The sequence below is a fragment of the Sapajus apella genome, unplaced genomic scaffold (assembly GCF_009761245.1).
Source record: "Sapajus apella isolate SASKATOON/1434 unplaced genomic scaffold, GSC_monkey_1.0 scaffold48, whole genome shotgun sequence".
Lineage (NCBI taxonomy): Eukaryota > Metazoa > Chordata > Mammalia > Primates > Cebidae > Sapajus > Sapajus apella.
Genome location: NW_022436988.1, coordinates 2,859,971 through 2,880,031, shown reverse-complemented (window position 1 = coordinate 2,880,031; position 20,061 = coordinate 2,859,971). Strand labels below are relative to the sequence as shown.

Genomic DNA, 20,061 nt, shown 5'->3' with positions numbered 1-20,061 from the left:
ATTAATTATGATGTGACCTCTTAGTAACATGTATTTTTAGAGAAAAACCTGGAAGGTCAGCAATTTTAATTTAATTTAAATTAATATAATTTTTTATTTTATTTTATTTTTTGAGACAGAATCTCACTCTGTTACCCAGGCTGGAGTGCAGTGGCATGATCTCGGTTCACTGCAACCTCTGCCTCCCGGGTTCAAGTGATTCTCTTGCCTCAGCCTCCTGAGTAGCTGGGATTACAGGTATGCGCCACCAGGCCTGGCTAATTTTTGTATTTTTAGTAGAGACAGGAGTTTCACCATGTTGGTCAGGCTGGTTCTCAAACTCCTGACCTCGTGATCTGCTGGCTTTGGCCTCCCAAAGTGCTGGGATTACAGGAATGAGCCACCAGTCCAGGCCAGCAATTTTAATAATGTACCAGATGCAGAGCCCAGGACAAAGGACAGTGCCTGCAGCTATGCCTCCCCCTGGCTGAGGTGGAAGGATTGCTTGAGCCCAGGAAACAATGGTTGCAGTGAACCAAGATCTCACCACTGCACTCTGGCCTGGGTGACAGAAAGACTCTGTTTAAAAAAAAAAAAAAAAAAAAAGTAAGCAACAGTTTTATGACCTTAAAACATTTAGGTGACAGATTCTGACCAATAGACCAGTAGCCTAAATGTCTAAGTTAAATTCTGAAGACGTTTACTACCCTGTTTACCAATAATTTAAAAACTGTATTTACCAAAGGTTACCAGAGTCACCTGAACTAGAAGTCAATTGAGCTAACATTTCCATTTTTCTGATAAAATATTTAAGTGCTTATCTTTTCCTGAAGACTATTAATTAGCACCCTTTCATGTATTTTGGTAGTGAAACATGCCATACATATGACATGTAAACATGTAGACAAACACACAAACAGAAGCAGATCTTATAGAACCATAAGATTTTTCATTTGTCATTTTTCAAGTAGTTTCTCCCCCTCATTTTAGACTATCAATCTCTTGATTAACTGTTTCATGCCCTAAACAATTGTTAGAGAACTCTAAATGTGCATCTCCAAAAACGTGACTTCAGCTGAAACAAGGTAGAAAACTTATATCTCAAAGGCACAGAAGTTAGATCTAAGCAAAGTTAAGTCTTACTGTCACCCAGCCTGGAGTGCAGTGGCACAATCTCGGCTCAATGCAACCTCTGCCTCCTGGGTTCAAGTGATTCACCTGCCTCGACCTCCCAAGTATCTGGGATTACAGGTATTGATCGACTTATGACCTATGCAACTTATGACCATTCGACTTTACGACCACAATCGCTAGCCACGACTGCTCTGTGCCTGGCAGCGCAAACGTTGCCCAGCTGGGCATATGACAGTGCAGACCAGCTTCCGGCAGCACTACCATCTCCGCATGCATATAGCCTACTCAACTTACTACCAAATCGTGTTACAACCGGTCTGTCGGACCCAATCGTGGTCGTAAGTCGAGCACTAGCTGTACAGGCAAATGCCACCATGCCTGGCTTTTTTTTTTTTAAAGCAGAGACAGAGTTTCGTCATGTTGGCCAGGCTGGTCTCAAGCTCCTGACCTCTGGTGTTCTGCCCACCTCAGCCTCCCAAAGTGCTGGGATTACAGGTGTGAGCCACCACGCCCAACCTAAGCAAAGGTAAGGTTTGTTCTGTGAACTGTATGACTTAGTCTTCCCCATCCTGAAAGTTCCTCCTGGTTTAGAGAGGAGAGGGAGGTGCCCTTCCAAATGAGGATTGCCTTTATAGATGGAAACTTCTTTTACAAAGGCTTTCAAAATAACCAGGTAAATGTTAGGATGTTGCATTTTGCCTTTTAAACTTTCCCTGTTTCTTAATTAGGTGACTAGATAAATTAGATTACCATGAGGAGTAGAGCCCTTTAATAAAAAAGAGAAAGCAAGCAGGGAGTTTTTAGGGCCTACCCTTTAAATGTGCATAAAGCAGGCACAGCTGGAAGGCAGGGCACAGATCCTCCAAAATCAAAGATCCCATTTTTACACGAAATGTTAAAAAAAAAAAAAAAAATCCCGTTTTTACACCAAATGGGTTACAGAAAGAAGAGAGCTGCATGGGACCGGCCGGTGCAATGCTCCCACAGTACGTTTCATCTAGTCACGGGGCTGGACAGTGCGATGTCCCATGGTGCATTTCATCTAGTCACGGGGCTGGACGGTGTGATGTCCCACGGTACATTTCATCTAGTCACGGGGACTGGACGGTGTGGTGTCCACTGTGCATTTCATCTAGTCACGGGGATGGATGGTGTGATGCCCCACTGTGCATTTCATCTAGTCACGGGACTGGACGGTGCGATGTCCCACGGTGCATTTCATCTAGTCACGGGACTGGACGGTGTGATGTCCCACGGTGCATTGCATTGCAAGGACATGGAGGCTGGGGCCAACCCAGTTCTCTACCTGAACAGTAGAGTCGGTTAGTTGCTGGCCACTTGCAGAGTCCAATTATTTAGAATGAGGTCTGGCACAGATAGGGTTATTTATTTCAAAGCTCGCTTGGGCAAGTGTCACAGGCATTTGTCTTGCCTTTAGCCGTTCAATTTGCTTTTGGAGCAGAGAGTAGGGGAGGAAGTGAGCAGGGCAGGGTGGGTTCATGCCAGATCCAGTGCTGTATCTATCAGGTGGTCGACTTGGTGACCACTGGCACTTTTGTGAGTAGGCCGTGGTCTCTCCAGGCCGCCTCCGGCTAGGGGAGCTCTGTAGTGGGCATGCTTTGGTCTGTAAACCAACTGTTAACTCTCAAGGAGGTAGATGCACTTGCCAAGGGCCCTCGAGGGGTGGTCTGGTGAAGGAGGGGAGAGAAGGCTAGATGTGCATACCTAAAGGACTAAGTAGGAAGTCAGGAACTGGGAAAGAAGAGAGGAAAAACATCATTAAATCGTCTTTTAGAAAAATGGGGGTACTCGGCTACAAAGCCAGTCATCCCAATCTGTGATCAGCCTATCGCCATGGGAGTCTCATCCCTTGGTGGGCTGTGTTTTCCTGGCCTGTAGGTAATGAAGGCACACCTCAAAATTGGGGCTTAGCCTGAGAGGTTCTTGGCTTTGCTCAGAAAATAATTTAAGAGCAGGGCTAACCCATAGGCAGAGGTCAGAGTAGCAGGAAAGAGCAGGAAGAGCTGTAGGAGCAAGGGCAGCCACAGCCACGTGAGGGAGTGCTGGCTAGCCACATTTATACCTGCTCTTAATTATATGCTAATCATGGGCGGACTATTCTGAATTTTCTAGTAAAGAGGCAGGGGAGTTCCTGGAACCATATAGGGTAACCACTGGGCCATTGTCATGGCATTTATAAACTGTCATAGTGCTGATGGGAAGGCCTTTATGCTAATGAGCAGTGAGGGCAGCTGGAGGTCACTTGTTTCCATGTGTTTGTTTCAGCTGTTTTTTTTTTTTTTTTTTTTAAGTCCTGTTTGTTTTGTTTTGTTTTGAGACAGGGTCTCACTCCGTGGCCCAAGCCGGAGTGCAGTGGTGCAATCACGGCTCACTGCAGCCTTGTCCTCCTGGGCTCAAGCAACCCTCCTGCCTTATTCTCTCAGGTACCCGGGCCCACGGGCACATGCCACCATGCTTGGCTAATCTTTAAATTATTGTAGAGATGGGGTCTCGCTATGTTGCCCAGGCTTGTCTCAAACTCCTGGGCTCAAGTGATCCTCCTGCTTTGGGCCCCCAAAATTCTGAGGTTATCGGCGTGAGCCACTGCACCTACCTTGCATCCTGTTTCGACCACAAGGCCATTACCGGTGCTCAGAAAACAAATCCGGCTGACTTCCCACCTTGGTGGTGCCCCAAACCATGCTTTCTGTTACCCCTGTAGTAATAACCGTTTTCTGTAAGCAACTGCTATCAGCCGCCTCTAAAACCATATCTCTTACCGAGCCATTACGCAAGCCACGGTCACGTTTTCTCACCATACAAGGTAATTTTTGGTATCCCCCAAAAGCTATAGAGATCAGGTAATACAATGCAAAAGAGAGTGGAGCTTTAGACCTGAGAAGACGCTGCTTGTGATGCCTGAAACGCCACAAGGAAAGCAGAAGACCCCCAACAAACAGTGAGTGGCATCTTTTATTTTCTGAGTTCCTTAAGGGGTTTGGGTCATTAGAAATCTCTAGACTTCTTTTACATGGTACCGAGTGTGGCAGCAGAAGGAGAAGTCAGGCGGAGTAAAAGTACATGGGAGAACAATTTTTTTTTTAATGAAGTGAACAGAGGTGTCCGAGGCGTTGGAACCGGAGTGCTTCCATCTTGAACAGGAGCTGGGTAAAATAAGGCTGAGACCTACTGGGCTGCATTCCCAGGAAGTTAGGCATTCTTAGTCACAGGATGAGATAGGAGGTCGGCATAAAACACGGGTCACAAAGACCTTGCCGACACTACAGGATGTGGTAACAAGGCTGGCCAAAACCCACCAAAACCAAGATGGTGATGGAAGTGACCTCTGCCTGTCCTCACTGCTCATTATATGCTAATTATAGTGTGTTAGCCTGCAAAGTGATACTCCCACCAGTGCCATGACAGTTTACAAATGCCACGGCAATGTCAGGAGTTACCCTGTGTGGTCTAAAAAGAGATGGAATTGGCTGAGCCCAGTGGCTCACGCCTGTAATCCCAACACTGGGAGGCCAAAGTGGGTGAATCACTTGAGGCCAGGAGTTCAAGGCCAGCCTGGCCAACATGATGAAACCCTGTCTCTACCAAAAATACAAAAATTACCCAGGCATGGTGGCAGGCTCCTGTAATCCCAGCTACTCGGGAGGCTGGGGCATGAAATTTGCTTGAACCCGGAGGCAGAGGTTGCAGTGAGCTGAGATTGCACCATTGTACTCCAGCCTGGGTTACAGAGCGAGGTGCTGTCTCCCCACCCCCCCACCCCGCCAAAAAAAAAATCCCTTCAAATCTCTTGTTACCAAATTTTAGCTGGGCCAAACAGCTGATATTTATTTTTGTGCAAGACACAGAACCATCCCAAAGACAGGTCAAAGAAAGTGAAGTTTTGCTAGCCACAAATGGAGTATAACTCACACTTTTTCAGCTATATTCTCTAGGGTCTCAGTTCTCAGGTGACCACCTGCACACAAGGACCCACAGCCCTGTGTCCTAAAGACAGAAAAAGACAGGAAATCAAAAGCAGCTCATGGAAGGGATAAGGATCAATAAATGGAAACCTGTAGGGGCTGATTCCCTGATCAGGAAGCAAACCCAAGCCACAGTGAGAATTTTAAATACCAGACTACAAAATGGAGTAGCTTCCATTAATCCCAGATGGAATCCAAAGCATGCAGTTTGGTGGTTTTATTTATTGGCTTTACTTGTTGTTGTTTAATTTATGAGACGGAGTTTTGCCCTTGTCACCCAGGCTGGAGTGCCGTGGAGCAGTCTCGGCTCACCACAACCTTCGCCTCCCATGTTCAAGCGATTCTCCTGCCTCAGCCTTCCGAGTAGCTTGGATTACAGACATGTGCCACCACACCTGGCTAATTTTGTATTTTTAGTAGAGACGGGGTTTCTCCATGTTGGTCAGGCTGGTTTTGAACTCACGACCTCAGGTAATCTGCCCGCCTCGGCCTCCCAAAGTGCTGAGATTACAGACATGAGCCCCCACACCCAGCTGTTGTTTTAATTTTTTTAAGAGACAGGGTCTCACTGAGAAGCCCAGGCTGGAGGGCAGTGGTGCAGTCATAGCTCACTGCAGCCTCAACCTCCTGGGCTCCAGCGAAACTCCTCATCTTGTCTTTAACCTCCAGACAGCTCTTAATCATTCCTGGGCTTATGTCAAGCTACCTTTTGGAGACATTTAGTTTGTAGTTTAAATGATAATAGCCCTTTTCCAAAACTAAACTGCCATTGTAAGGCTGAAGAAAGACTGCCAAGTTAGGAGGATGAGAGGAGCCTGAATTCTGCTGACGTGTGGACATAAACCTAAGACTGTCCTTTCGAGATGTCTTTTCAGGGCTCTGCATTCCTGACAGCTGATGGGGCCACCTGGACCTGCCAATGTGTCCTCTGGCCCCACCCAGAAGAAGATGTCACCCTTGTCATTGCACCCCCAACCAATTAGCAGCACTCATTCCTGGGCCCCCACAAACTATCCTTGAAAAATCCTAGCCTCTGAATTCTGGGGAGGCTGATCTGAATAACAATAAAACTCCAGTCTCCTGTTCAGCCAGCTCCGTGCGGATTAAGCTCTTTCTCTACTGCAATTCCCCATTCTTGATAAATTGGCTCCATCTGGGAAATGGGAAAAATGAACCCACTTCGTGGTTACAAGAGCAGTATTCACAAGCGCCCAATGGCCACAAGCAATGAATCAACAACGCACGGCGTTCACGCAATGGAGTGTGATATGGCCACATCTGGGATGAGACGCTGACACAGGCTGGGACCTGGAGGGGCCTCAGAACGTCACACGGAGGGAGAGACACCAATGCAAGAGGCCACATGTTGCACAACTCCGTGGACATGAAACGTGCATGGCAGGCAAGTCCAGCGACGGAAAGCAGACTGGTGGTTGCCTTGGACTGGGAGCTGCTTAATAGGTGTGTGGTTTTGGGGGGATAAAAGAATTTTGGGGGGCTAAAAAATGCGTTGAAACTAGATACAGTGGCCACACAACATTGTATCTTTATTAAATGCCACCAAATTGTTCTGTTTGTTGTTTGTTTGTTTGACGGAGTCTCACTCTGTGGCCCAGGCTGGAGTGCAGTGGTACAATCTTGGCTCACTGCAGCCTCCGCCTCCTCGGTTCAAGCGATTCTCGTGCTTCACCCTAGCCAGTAGTTGGGATTACAGGCATGCACCACCACACCTGGCTAATTTTTTTTCTATTTTTACAAATACAAAATAAAATAATTAGGCAGGCATAGTGGCATGCACCTGTAATCCCAGCACTTTGAAAGGTTGAGACAGGAGGATCACTTGAGGCCAGGTATTTGAGACCAGCCTGGGCAGTATGGCAAGAGCTCATCTCTACAAAAAAAATTTTGTTTTAAATTAGCTGAATGTGGCAGCACATGCCTATAATCCCAACTACTTGGGAGGCTGAGGTGGGAGGATTACTTGAGCCTAGGAGTTTGAGGCTGAAGTGAGCTATGATCACACCACTGCACTCTAGCCTGGGCAACAGAGCAAGACCCTGTGTCTTTAAAACATTTTTTCGTAAATGGTTAATTATATGTTGTATGAATTTCACCTCAATATTTATTTATTTATTTATTTATTTATTTATTTATTTTTTTTGAGACGGAGTTTCGCTCATGTTACCCAGGCTGGAGTGCAATGGCGCGATCTCGGCTCACCGCAACCTCCTCCTCCTGGGTTCAGGCAATTCTCCTGCCTCACTCAGCCTCCTGAGTAGCTGGGATTACAGTCATGCGCCACCATGCCCAGCTAATTTTTTGTATTTTTAGTAGAGACGGGGTTTCACCATGTTGACCAGGATGGTCTTGATCTCTTGACCTTGTGATCCACCTGCCTCGGCCTCCCAAAGTGCTGGGATTACAGGCTTGAGCCACCGCGCCCGGCCTCACCTCAATATTTAAAATGGATAAGAAAAAAGTCAATAGATGTCACTTAGCTGGGTTGTATTTGAGGTGTCTAGACATCCAAGCAGAGCTGTCAGGTAGGCAGTCATAAAACACAACAGGAGTGACCCGTTTTACCAGGTCTTTTGGAAATAACTGCTTCCTGCCCTTCCCCACCCAGCCCACTACAGGTACTGGTGTGGCCCAGAGGTGGGTGTGAGGCCTCTGCTGTCACTCATCCTCAGCCACAGCCAGTCACACTGCACAGCCACCTGCCTGAGATGCCTGCTCTGCTCTCTAGCTACGATGTTTAGAATGTCTTGGAAGAAGTCCTGGAATCCTCCCAGCCCCTAGGCACAAGAGTGAAGACACATACACTCCCTGCTTATGACACTGTGACCCCTTATTTATGTCTCCCCATGGCAGGGGAGTCAGGTAGAGGTCCTCTTCCTCAGTCAACCTCAACTCCTGATCTTGGGAGTTTTCTTTTGAAGGTCTGATTTTTATTCTTGTAGGGCCTTACGGCTCCATCTTCATCTGGTGCCAACATCATGATTTCAAGGCAAAGCCTTTCCCCAACTCCCTAAATTATATGGATTAATAAAACGCCCAGAGGAGGCTGGACACGGTGGCTCACACCTGTAATCCCAGCACTTTGGGAGACTGAGGTGGGGGGATTACTTGAGATCAGGAGTTCAAGACCAGCCTGGCCAACATAGTGAAACCCCCGTCTCTACTAAAAATATAAAAATTATACGGGCATGATGGCACCTATAATCCCAGCTGCATGGGAGACTAAGGCAGGAGAATCGCTTGAACCTGGGAGGTGGAGGCTGCAGTGAGGCGAGGTCAAGCCACTGTATTCCAGCCTGGGTGACTATGTCTCAAAAAAAAGTGCCCAGAGGAGCTCTGTGGCTGGCTCAGGTCTGGCATATGTCCATTTCTTTACTGATCACTGCCACAGGGCATGGAGCCCCTGGGTGGTGCTGTCCTGGTGCCTGCTGTCCCCTGTCCCCCAGGACCCCCTTCTGAGTGTTTCTAGGGATAGCCTAACCTAACCTGGCCGGATTACTAGAGGTGCTGCCTTATTGGCGCTGGACATGTGAGCACAGCTGCAATTCTGTGTGATACAGGTGACCCATCGGCGGGGTCGCCCTGAAGACGCCATAGTGACTAAGACAGGTTTTTTTGTTTTGTTTTGTTTGAGACAGCGTCTCCCTCTGTTGCCCAGGCTGGAGTGCAGTGGTGCGACCATGGACCCCTGCAGCGTCTACCTCCTGGGCTCAAGCGATCCTCCCACCTCAGCCTCCCGCGTAGCTGGGACCACAGGCATGTTGCACCACACCTGGCTATTTTGTAAAATTATTTTTTGTAGAAATACGGTCTTCCTATGTTGCCCAGGCTGGTCTCAAACTCCTGGCCTTAAGCGGTCCTCCCTCCTCGGCCTCTCGGTGCATTGGGATTACAGGCGTGAGCCACTGCACCCAGCCTAAGATAACAGGTTTCTGCCCTCAGGAAACACAGGGTCCTTCAGGGTTATGGCTTCCTCGACTGTTTCTTTTTATTTGATTTTATTTTACATTCTGGGATACATGTGTAGAATGTGCAGGGTATGTAAGTAAGTGTACGTCATGGTGGTTTGCTGCACCTATCACCCCGTCACCTAGGTTTTAAGCCCCATGTGCATTAGCTATTTGTCCTGATGCTCCCCCTCTCCTCCCCCGACCATGGGCCCCAATGCGTTCCCCTTCTCTGTGTCAATGTGTTCTCATTGTTCAGCTCCACTTGTGAGTGAGAACATGTGGTGTTTGGTGTTCTGTTCCTGTGTTAGTTTGCTGAGAATGATGACTTCCAGCTTCATCCATGTCTCCATAAAGGCTCTTCATTCCTTTTTATAGCTGCACCTTGACTATTTCTATGGCTGTTTCTGTTCTTACTGAGGCTCCTCCCGTCTCCAGTGCACTCTTCTGGCCCCCTCTTTTACTGGGAATGGCGCATTTCTTTGCATTTTCTGTAAATAACTAGCTCTTTCTCTGGGGCCGGCACAGTGTGATGAATTGGCGAGCTTTCCCACCATGGGGCAGGGCTCATCACAAGGCCTGCTGGAGGAAACTAAGAGAACTGAGCCTTAGGGGCTTAAGCAGCCTCCCCGAGGGAAAGCTGACACCCTGTGGGGCTGTAACCCTGGTTGGAGAGTTCATGTCTGCGTCCAGCCTCGGACTGTGTTCTCACTTGCTCTGCCCAGCTGACTGTGCCCTCAGCCACCTCATCACCAGGAGGAGATTTGGGTTGGAGTTGTTGCTCAGTCACCATGAGATACATGACCTTGAAAGCCGACCTTTGCCATCAGCAGGATAATCCGGAAGTTTCTCAGGCCATGGAGCTGTGAATTTCCCTTCTTTTTTTTTTTTTTTTTTTTTTTTTTTTGAGACGGAGTTTCGCTCTTGTTACCCAGGCTGGAGTGCAATGGCGCAATCTCGGCTCATCGCAACCTCCGCCTCCTGGGTTCAGGCAATTCTCCTGCCTCAGCCTCCTGAGTAGCTGGCATTACAGGCACGCGCCACCATGCCCAGCTAATTTTTTGTATTTTCGGTAGAGACGGGGTTTCACCATGTTGACCAGGATGGTCTCGATCTCTTGACCTCGTGATCCACCCGCCTCGGCCTCCCAAAGTGCTGGGATTACAGGCTTGAGCCACCGTGCCCGGCCCATGAATTTCCCTTCTTTCACTGTCTGCATCATGGGGAACCAAGCACCCAACCAATGTTTATTTATTCACTCAACCAATATTTACGGAACCTCATGGTCCTAGGGGCGTGGAACGAGAACGGGAACAAGAAAGACAAGAATTACTGTCCTGGGTAGGTTACTGAGGAGTGGGGAGGCTGTCAGGAAGCCTCGTAACTAGAATACACACTAGGTCAAGGCAGTATTCCCCCAGGGAAGATGGAACAGGGAACGGGAGGGAAGGCCAGGATGCGAGGTCTACAGACTTAAGTAAGATGATCTGGGAAGTAGCATTTGAGTGGAAGGAGAGGAGGGAAAGAGTGTTTCAGGCAGCGGGAACAGCAGGTGCAAAGGCCCTGGGGCGGACGTGTACCTGGACGGTGAAGGCTTTCGGGCTGTGTGTCTGGAGTAGGTGAAAGAGGGAGAAGGTCAGCAATGACTTGATATGCAGAGCCTCGTAGTCACACTGAGGACTGCGGGACCCACACCCCACAGCGAACGATGTGACCTGACTCACACTCGAGCAGGACTTCTCTGCCTGCTGTGTTGAGCGCTGGTGACAGGGCATGGGAAGAAGTTAGGAGCCGCTGCAGAGGTCCCAGTGGGCCGTGATGAGGGCACCGCAATGCAGGGGTGAGAATCAATCAGATTCTAGACACAGCTCAACATGGAGGACCAAGACTTTCATCTAAATCTAAACAATAGTTACGAAATGTTGCCTTGAGATGGATCCACTGGGATTAATTAGATACTTGCCATAATCGATCATGAGAACCAAGAAGGGCCCTAAGATTCATCCTAATCTTCCTAGGGTTTTCCCAAGCGTAGAAATGACGAAGAACTGGGTGATCATTCACAAAGGAGAGAGGAGTCCCCAGCCCCCAACCCTGAAGCCTTCCCCTCAGTCACTGCCTTCTGTGGGTCGACCAGATGCCCGGACTGTTCTCGGCTGTCCCCGCAGTTCTTACATCAATGCCCAGCTGTTGGAATGTACTGGTGCTTCGACGGCTCATGGAAGCCCCATATAAGGCACTGCTTCTGTGGGATGTGCCTGTCAAACCTGCTCATCCGCTGCCGTTCAGTTCAGCCAGATATTGGGCCACATTCAGTCATCACCTCCCTGGGACGGGAAGGCAAGTGCACGCACTCCATCCAGCAGAGAGCAGGTCAGCCTACGGAGGGGCTCGGCCGACACAGGTTTGATGGGGCCTGAGAGCGGTCCCAGGGGAGTGGGAGGGGCCGGCTTCTTCCTCTTCAGGAGTGAAGGTACTGCCTGGTGTGTGGACTGGAAAGCAGAAAATGGCTTGTCTGTGTTGCTGGGTCAATCACTGGCACATTCTCTGAATGCTGAGTCTGCCTTAAAACAGCACGGGCGGTGCTAGATGAAAGGATCCTCTCTTTTGTACTCTGATCTCCTCACTGTTGCCACAGGATCAAGGACGGGGAAGGAAGGTGTCTAAGTTCAGAACAAAGTGAAGAGAAAGACCAGCTGCTTGCTGTTGGCAGCAGGGTCACAGCCAGTCTGTCATGGCATTGGGGGGCTGGGGTGAGCTGTGTCCCCTCCTCCTGCGCTTGTGACCATCTGCCCCCCATGAGGTGTGTACGTGTGTGTGTGTGTGTGTGTGCACACGCATGTACACATGTGCCTTCTTCCGAACTTCACTGACAAGGGAAGAGACTGACTCTTGGGTTAGGAGAAGGACGTTGACCTGGGAGGGATCAGATAAGGAGAACCCATATCTTAGATGCTGGAGATTTTATGATCTTAGACTCTTCTAGAATTGCTGTACAGTTAGATATGGAATTTAGAATTAGAGATATCTAGGCTCCCCTTCCCCTTCCCCTTCAGAAGAAGTCTCTCTCCGTCACCCAGGCTGGAGTGCCGTGGCGCAATCTCGGCTCACTACAACCTCTGCCTCCCAGCTTCAGGCGATTCTCCTACCTCAGTCTCCCGAGTAGCTGGGACTACAGGTGCGTGCTGACTTTTTAAATTTTTAGTAAAGACAGCGTTTTGTTGTGTTGGCCAGGCTGGTCTCATACTCCTGGTGATCTGCCCACCTTGGTCTCCCAAAGTGCAGGGATTACAGGCATGAGCCACCTCAACTAAAAGGCATGAGCTACAGTGCCTGCCCTCTTTTCTTTTTCTTTCTTTCTTTCTTTCTTCTTTCTTTTTTTTTTTTTTTTTTGACAGGGTCTTGCTCTGTCGCCCAGGCTGGAGGGCAGTGGCACAATCATAGCTCATTGCAGCCTCCAACTCTTCAGCTCAAGCAATCCTGCCTTGGACTCCCAAAGTGCTGGATAACAGGCGTGAGCCTCCGTGCCCAGCCCAAAGGGTTTTTTCCCCCCATTAGGACTAATCCCTATTTCCACTGGGACAAGTTACAAAGAAACTCCTACAATTGTTAACTGCCATTGGGGTCTACTGTAAATTGCTTTACAGTAACTGCAGAAGGGACTAGTGACTTCTACTTAGCTCCACCCACTGATGCTCAAAGCCCAGTGAGGTTCTGGGGGGCTCCGGAGCCTGAGGGGCAGCCAGCTGCGTCAGTTGGCCAGGGTCTGGAGACTCCTGCAGAGCCTCTGTCCTCGGGCTGGTGAGGCAGCCTTGGCTTGAGCTGTCCTGGCTGAGTTCACTCTGATGGGAGGACACAGCACCCTCAGACCTTCCAAAGGAGTCCTGTGAGGCTCAGGCACATCTGGGGCGCAGGGGATGTCCCACTAGAGGACCCTCTCGGAGGTGGCTGTTGCCACGTGGACCCAACCCTGGGACGGCACCCGAGGCACCTGTAGTCCTGGGCCAGCCACCAGTCCTGGTCCTCAGGGTATCCTCAGAGACCTGGCCATCCGGAACTCCCAGGGTTTCAGCTGCAAGCTGATGTGGCCTCTTGGCAACTCGATATGGTAAAATACCGGAGAGCATGCCAGGGTGCCATTTGTTAGAACAAACATTATACTTCCATGAGCCCTAGTTTGGGGGTCATTGGCTCTTTGGCACCCACTTAATAACAGGGCCACTGACCACAAAGAAAGGCCTTGGATGCCACCATTAGGGACGCCTGTAATTTCCATCTGGTTTGGAACTTCTAGGCTCAGGATCAATGCCTAGTGAAGCAGATCTTTCGTGAGAGTTTGGGGGCAAATGCAGGGGTTTTAGGAAGACGCTCCACTCTCCTTCACTAAGGGGAAAGCTGAGAAATCCTGCCCTGAGGATGAGAAACAGTCACCTTCCCGACTGACGCAGCCTGGACCAGCCACGTCTTCCTCCCCGATTCCCTCTTCTAGAACTTTTGCCGCTTCGGCCAGTGCCTGTCATCCCCTGGGCTCCCACCCTCTCCTTGTGCTACGTTCATCAGGCCGAGGGGAGCAGGAGAGGAGACGTTTCCGCCGGTGTCCCCGCTGTAGCTGTGGGAGCTCGCCTCAGCATGCCTTCGCCTCCCTCCCTGTGATGCTGGGCCCCTAAACGAGTCCGTACCGAGAGAGAAAGGCGGCATCATTGATGAGGATGAGAGGCACACACAGGACTGTCCCAGACAATCTGGGACCCCAGCATTCTGTGACTAACACTTTTAAGATGAGGCCCATTTCCTTCTATGTTTGATCAATTGGATTAATTTTATTGTTTTCTTTTTTCTTTTCTTTCTTTTTCTTTTTTGGGAAACAGAGTCTCACTCTGTCGCCCAAGCTGGAGTGCAGTGACGTGATCTTGGCTCACCACAACCTCTGCCTCCCGGGTTCAAGCAATTCTCCTGCCTCAGCCTTCCAAGTAGCTGGGATTATAGGCATGCACCATCGCACCTGGCCAATTTTTGCAGTTTTTTTAGTAGAGATGGGGTTTCACCATGTTGGCCAGGTTGGTCTTAATCTCCTGACCTCGTGATCCGCCCGCATCAGCCTCCCAAAGTGCTGGGATTACAGGCGTGAGCCACCGCACCTGGCCATTTTATTGTTTTCTAAAATAATGACTTTATGGTTTTTTTTTTTTTTTTTTTTGAGACGGAGTTTCGTTCTTGTTACCCAGGCTGGAGTGCAATGGCACAATCTCGGCTCACCGCAACCTCCGCCTCCTGGGTTCAGGCAATTCTCCTGCCTCAGCATCCTGAGTAGCTGGGATTACAGGCACGCGCCACCATGCCCAGCTAATTTTTTGTAGTTTTAGTAGAGACGGGGTTTCACCATGTTGACCAGGATGGTCTCGATCTCTTGACGTCGTGATCCACCCGCCTCGGCCTCCCAAAGTGCTGGGATTACAGGCGTGAGCCACCGCGCCCGGCCGACTTTATGGTTTTTATTGAACCTATACTTGCTTATTCTAAACAGATTTCTTTTCTTTTGAGATGGAGTTTTACTCTGTCTCCTAGACTGGAGTACAGTGGCGCTATCTCAGCTCACAGCAACCTCCGCTTCCCAGGTTCAAGCCATTCTCCTGCCTCAGCCTCCTGAGTAGCTGAATCTACAGGCGAGCGCCACCATAACTGGCTAATTTTTGTATTTTTAGTAGAAATGGGCTTTCACCATTTTGTCCAGGCTGGTCTGAAACTCTGATCTCAAGGGATCCGCCTGCCTTGGCCTCTGAAAGTGCTGGGATTGCAGGCGTGAGCCGCTGTGCCCAGCCTAAACAGATTCCTTAACAACCTACCACCACGAATAACAAGCGTTAGCACTGGTGAGGAGGGTTCCAGAATCCCCCTGCTCTCTGCCTCTCCCTCTCTCCGCCGCCCCTTTTCTCTCTCATGTACACACACACACACACACGTGCGTAATGACAGGACAGACCGATGGGCGGATTGAATGAATGGATGGGTGGGCACATGGATTGAGGGACTCCCAAAGATACACTAACATCGTTCTATAAAAATGGGATCATAGTCTACATGCCTTAAATGCAAACTTTTAATTCGACTTAAAGTTTAGTTCAGCTCCGATGTTGCTGTCAAAAGTTTTTTTTTGTTGTTATTTTTATTTTTTACCTACTGCTCCTGGAGGAGCTGGGCCAACTATAGGCAGTGCATCCAGATTCGACAAAAAATATTTTTTTTTTTTTTTTTGAGACGGAGTTTCGCTCTCGTTACCCAGGCTGGAGTGCAATGGCGCGATCTCGGCTCACCGCAACCTCCGCCTCCTGGGTTCAGGCAATTCTCCTGCCTCAGCCTCCTGAGTAGCTGGGATTACAGGCACGCGCCACCATGCCCAGCTGATTTTTTGTATTTTTAGTAGAGACGGGGTTTCACCATGTTGACCAGGATGGTCTCGATCTCTTGACCTCGTGATCCACCCGCCTCGGCCTCCCAAAGTGCTGGGTTTACAGGCGTGAGCCACCACTCCCGGCTCTATTTTTTTAATTGTTAATAGTGGAATGCTGAATGTACTGGAACGGTCTCACAGTGACAAGAGCTATTTGTTCCTAAAAATCCCCGAGATTCAGGTAAGAGATTACAAAAACCTTGATAAATTAGTGATGTTGTATAAAATCAATGTGTGCTGGGCTTGACGACTCACGCCTGTAGTTACTGCACTTAGGCGGACAGAGGCGAGAGGAACGCTTGAGCCCAGGAGTTTGAACCCAGCCTGGCCAGCATAGGGAGACGCTGTTCTCCACAAAACGGAAAATAAAAATAAAATCAGCATTTTATTTATTCATATACTTATTTATTTATTTGAGATGGAGTCTCACTCCGTCTCCCTGGCTGGAGTGCAGTGGCGTGATCTCTGGTCACTGCAACCTCTTCCTCCTGAGTTCAAGTGATCCTCCTACCTCAGCCTCCCAAGTAGTTGAGATCACAGGCGTGCACCACCACGTCTGGCTAATTTTGTGTTTTTAGTAAACACAGGGTTTTGCCATGTTGGTCAGCCTGGTCTCAAACCCCTGACCTCAGGTGATTCACTTGCCTCGGCCTCCCGAAGTGCTGGGATTACAGGCGTGAGCCATCTCACCTGGCCTAATTTTATTTTAGATAGCACAGGGTCACGGAGGATAAAGTGATGCCACCCCTCCCCCTTCCCCTGCCCCAATTTCTACTGCTTGCATTATTTCTTAGGGTGAAGAATCTTCTTGTTTGGCCGAAAGACTCTATTCCCGCCGTAGTTTCGTTCCGGATGTGTGACTAAAGAAATCCAGTGGTCAGCCCAGGACAGCTGGGCCTGGGCTCTCTCCCCGCTCAGCCCAGCCCCTGCCCGCCCCTGCCCGCCCCTGCTGAGGAGTCCCAGTGAAGTTGGAGGGAGCCTTGGGGCATTTTCTCTGACTTCCCTGGGCTTCTCTTCAGCTGCCCAAACAGTAGAGGGATGGTCAGGCGCCCTCTTCCTGCGGTCTGTCCTAAGGGTTGTGCTGGCACCTGTGCCTTCAGTGGCCCTTGGCACCACTCCTTTGGTTTTAGGGCTTGTCTGCCATTGTTCCCTTTTTTCCTTTTTTTTTTTTTTTTTTTTTTTTTTTGAGACAGGGTCTCCCTCTGTCACCCAGCAGGCTGAAGTGCAATGACGCAATCTCATTTCACTGCAACCTCTGCCTCCCGGGCACAAGTGATCCTCCCACTTCAGCCCCCCCAAGTAGATTGGAACCCAGGCTCACGCCACTATGCCCAGCTAATTTTTTTATTTCTTGTAGAGACAGGGTTTTGTCATGTTGCCCAGGCTGGTCTCGAACTCCTGGACTCAAGCAATCTGCCTGCCTCAGTCTCCCAAAGTGCTGGGAATTATAGGCGTGAGGCACCGCGCCCGGCCTGCCATTTTTCAGTTTGTGGCAGAAAAGTTGTTTTTCTTTCCTCGTGTTGTGATTGCTGTTTTATTCACTTGTTTTTTTGTTTTTTTAACTTTTAAAAGAGCAACACGTGGTTCATTTCGCCAGGAGCTGTGGAGAAAGGTACAGGAGGCTGCAGTGATCCTGGGTTGGTTTGACCCACAGACTTTGGGCTTGATGTGATGGGGTAACTGCGCCCACGTGGTTGTTATGTCTAAGAAGGGGTGAGGGAAACCCCAGACGCCTCTGTAAGAGCCAGAGACATTCCTAGAGGGTCACAGGGTCAGCTGAGGTGAACAGGCATTCTGGAATGAGGAAGCCAGGGGGGTGGAAAGGAGGAGGCCAGCCTGGGAATGCCTGGAGCACACATTCCTGCTCGACACCACCTGGCAGAGAACAGGAGCTGGCAAGAGAGGAACCCACTTGTGGTGGGGGTGCCGGGCAGGCAGGGGTGGCTGGGATGGGGGCCCAGCCTAGGCTGAAAATGAGGAGAATGGAAAGAGGATGCCAGTGTCCCAAGCACCGTGGCCCGCCAGCCCTGGCCCTGGGGTGGCAGAGGCAGAACTGGTCACTGCAGGGACCTCCTCAGCCCACCCTCCTGCTTCCTGGCAGGGAGTGGGACCAGAGAGGGAAGCAGGAAGCAGGGTGTGGTCAGCAGCAGCCCTGAGATCTTTTTTTTTTAGAGACGGGATCCTCCTACCTCGGCCTTCCAAGTTACAGGTGTGAGTCACTGCACCAAGCCTGGATTTTTTTTTTTTTTTTTAACAACTTGGCTGAGGTATAACTCACAGCCAGCACAGTGGTCACACCTGTAATCCTAGCACTTTTGGACGCTGAGGTGGGAGGATCGCTTGAACCTAGGAGTTTGACACCCACCCAGGCAACATAGCAAGACCCTATCTCTACCAAAATAATAATCATGATGAAGATGATGAGCCTGGCGTGGTGGCATGCACCTGCAGTCCCAGACACGCAGGAGACGGGTGGGCAATGTCCACATCCCCTTTGCTCTGCGCGCTTTCCTCTGGCTGCCCTCATAAATGACCACAAACTGGGTGGCCTGAACCAACAGAAAGGTATTTGCTCACGGTTCTGGAGGCCAGAGGTCTACACTCCGGGGTGCGCAGGGCCACAGCGTCTGTGAAGGCTCAGGGAGGGCCTGCGTCATGCCTTTGCCGAGTTTCTAGTGTCACCGCCCACCCTTGGCGTGCCGTCTCTCCCTCCACCAGCACAGGGTGATCACGGAGTGTCTGGGGCCCTTCTCCTGCTGCTGCTTTTTTTTTTTGAGACAGGGTCTTGCCCCATCGTCCAGGCTGGAGTGTAATGGCACTCTCTCAGCTCTGTGACCTCTGGCTCCCACGTTCAAGCCATCCTCCCACTTCAGCCTCCTGAGTAGCTGCGACTACAGGTGTACCCCACCACACCTAATAAAAACAAAAACAAAACAGCCTGGCCAACATGGTGAAACCCTGTCTCTGCTAAAAATACAAAAGTTAGCCGGGCAGCATGGTGGTGTGCACCTGTGATCCCAACGACTCAGGGGGCTGAGGCAGGAGAATCACTAGAACCTGGGCGGCAGAGGTTGCAGTGAGTGGAGATCCCACCATTGCACTCCAGCCTGGGCAATAAGAGAAGACTGCATCTCAAAACAAACAAACAAACAAACAAACAAAAAACTTTTTAGCAGAGGCAAAGTCTCACTGTGTTGCCCAGGCTGGTCTCAAACTCCTGAGCTCAAGCAATCTGCCCGCCTCCGCCTTTCAAAGTGCTGGAATTATAGGTGCAAGCCACGGCACCCAGCCCTTCTCTTGTTATAAGGGCGCCCTTCCCTGGGTTAGGGCCCACCCTAACGACGTAAACTTGATCACATTGGCAGAGACCTATTCCCAGATGAGGCCCTATTCACAGGTACTGGGGATCAAGATGTCAGCATTCTTTTGCGGGGGCCGCAGTCAGTGACACCCTGACTCACAAGCCTCAATCACCTGCTTGTTCCCAGCGAGAAACAGGCTGAGATGAGAAGGAGGGAGGCGGCGCTGCCTTCCAGCCGGCTGCTGTTCTCCCCGCTGTTCTTCCTTCCAGGCAAGGAGACTCGGCAGAAGGCTGTGAGTGGCCTGGCTCTGTGGGGAGCCCCTGAGCCGCCTGTGGACGCTTTGGGTAACCACCATGCCTGTCAGCTCTCCTTGGTAGTCTAGGGTTCAAAGCCCAGGTCCATTCTAGACGTCTGCTTCTAGTGCTAAGAAAGCATCTATAGGCCAGGCGCGGTGGCTCACGCCTGTAATCCCAGCACTTTGGGAGGCCGAGGCGGGTGGATCACGAGGTCAAGAGATCGAGACCATCCTGGTCAACATGGTGAAACCCCGTCTCTACTAAAAATACAAAAAATTAGCTGGGCATGGTGGTGCGCGCCTGTAATCCCAGCTACTCAGGAGGCTGAGGCAGGAGAATTGCCTGAACCCAGGAGGCGGAGGTTGCGGTGAGCCGAGATCGCGCCATTGCACTCCAGCCTGGGTAACAAGAGTGAAACTCCGTCTCAAAAAAAAAAAAAAAAAGAAAGAAAGAAAGAAAGCATCTGTAGTTACTGGGAAAACCACAGAGGTCAAAGGTCCGTCGAGTTATTTCCCGGATCTGAGTTTGACTTCTTTTCCCAGCCGCTTGCCGTTGTTGTGGGTGAACTTTGAGTTTTGGAGCAGATCACGTAGCTTGAAATCACCGTCAATTCACCTGACACTGCTTTGGCTTCAGGCTCTTCCTTCTGCCCAGCTCCCTCCCACCCAGCAACTCGCAGAGAAAGGAGGCAGCCGGCACCACGCTGGGCTTTGGAGACACAACAGGGACTGCAGACCCCAACCCTGCACGGAGCTTCTGTGAAAGCGAATCTGAGCCCCGCGGTGAGTACTCTCAGGGACCTAGCTCCTTGGATGGCTTGTGGCGCAGCTGCTGCACCCAGGACTCTCCCAACAATCACTTTCTATTTTTTATTGTTTTTTAAATTTTAAAAATTAAATTTTTTTTTTTTTTTGAGACGGAGTCTCGCTCTGTCACCCAGGCTGGAGTGCAATG

General features: G+C 50.1%; 1 protein-coding gene across 1 annotated transcript in view; it reads left to right on the top strand.

Annotated features, from left to right (window-relative positions):
- Positions 1–19,633: 19,633 nt before the first annotated feature.
- Positions 19,634–20,061, top strand: part of CARD14 (caspase recruitment domain family member 14) — a 36,058-nt gene continuing 35,630 nt past the window's right edge. Inside the window, exon 1 of the mRNA XM_032241428.1 lies at positions 19,634–19,889. The gene's annotated coding sequence lies outside the window, so the exon portion shown is untranslated. The remainder of the gene's footprint in view (positions 19,890–20,061) is intronic.